The following is a 1,880-nucleotide window of genomic DNA, read 5'->3' as shown; positions in this document are numbered from 1 at the left end:
GGGATATGCTTTTTCAATTCCGTAAAGTCATATTTATCTAATAACGATGGATGCTTCATAAATTTTCTGATCTGATAATACAAATGATATTTAACAAGGCTTTGTATAATTCTACTTTTATTAAAATTTAAATGATTAAGCCCGATGCCAGATAGAAACGAAGCCACATAACATCCACAAATCATAGCGTAGTACACCTCTTGTTTATAATTTAAATGATTTTTAATATTGTATCTTATACCAGTCGTCTGTTCTTTTTTACTTTTAATTTCACTTGACCACGTTGCTGTTATAGGTGGTAAACTACTCATAAAATAATCATTCTCTGTGACGTATAATCTGAAGTTACAGATATCAACATTTACCGGCCTTTGAAATGTAGGTTTTACAATAAATTTACTAGTCCAGCGATGTAACATATGATCGAAATACTCCTGGCTATGACCTTCATCTCCATTTTGAGCTGCTATTAGATTTGAAAACAAAGGTGTTTTAGTTGTTTCTAAATATATTTTAGGCCATGTTTGTACATTTTTCAAATTATCATCACCTAATTTTATAGCATTTTCTTCTATTTGCTTGTCTGACATATAATATAAGCTATGTTATATATGAAGTTTACTGTTTTTATAGACGGAAAGAGTAAAAAAATTGACTTACAAGAAAGTATAATAACAACTAACTATTCGTATTTATACATCAAAAAAGCTTATATATATTGGGAATATAAAAATGTGAAATTAGATAATACTTTAGCTTTTATATTAGGACCTATTAAATATAATATAGATTCTGGTTATTGGACTTTTAAGATGCTTAAAACATTTCTTGAGTCTTTTGACTTAAAGCTTGAAATGATAGAAAACAACGGGACTTGTAAAATTACTAATAATAGTGACGAGGTATTAGTATTAGCTGATACTCTTATTAAAATGCTTGGTTTTAATGATAGCACAAAAACTTTTAAAAGAAACGATGTAAAAAGTGGTGTTTCTAAAGTTGATATAAACATAGGATTAAAATATATGCAAATTTCTTCTAATATTATAAATTCAAGTTATAATTATAACCCTGAAGGAAAAAAAAGTAATATAGCTTTAACTTTACCAGTTATAACAATACAGTCATTATATGGTACTGTATACGAATACAACGATATTGAAAGTAAAATTACAATTATAAAAGGAGCTTTTAACGAGCTAATATTTAATATATTAGATCAAGATGGTAATCCTGTTAATGTAGGTAGTATTCTATTGGAATGTTATCTTGAGTAAGTTAAATGGATGAAGACATTAAAATTGAGCAGAGTTTAAGAGATATTTATTATGATCCTAAAACAGGGTATCAATCAGCAGAACGGTTGTATCAGAAGGCATTAGAAGAAGGTATAGATGTTAGTAGAAAACAGGTTAAAGAATGGTTAATATCTCAAGATACATACACTAGATATAAACCTATTATCAGGAGACATAAATTCAGACAAACAAAAGTAAACTATCTTGGTGAACAAATACAAATGGATTTAGTTGATATGGGTTCTTATAAGTATAAAAACAATGGTTATTATTGGATATTAACAGCTATTGAAATATTAAGTAGATATGCATTTGCTATCCCTGTTTATAGAAAAGACACAAATAATATGACAAAAGCTGTTGCAAAACTATTAAGTCAATTTAAAAATAGATTTAATAGTTATCCGAAATTAGCTCAATTTGATGATGGTAAAGAATTTTATAATGTAGGTGTGAAATCATTATTAGAGAAACATGAAATTAAGTACTTCTCTACTAAAAATGATAAAAAGGCTGCGATTGTTGAAAGATTTAACAGAACGCTTAAAACATCAATGTGGAAATATTTCTATAGTAAAGGAA

Source organism: Xenia sp. Carnegie-2017, unplaced genomic scaffold (assembly GCF_021976095.1).
Source record: "Xenia sp. Carnegie-2017 unplaced genomic scaffold, XeniaSp_v1 HiC_scaffold_3, whole genome shotgun sequence".
Taxonomy (NCBI): Eukaryota; Metazoa; Cnidaria; class Anthozoa; order Malacalcyonacea; family Xeniidae; genus Xenia; species Xenia sp. Carnegie-2017.
The sequence above is the reverse complement of the archived record's forward strand: the minus strand, read 5'-3'. Positions refer to the sequence as shown.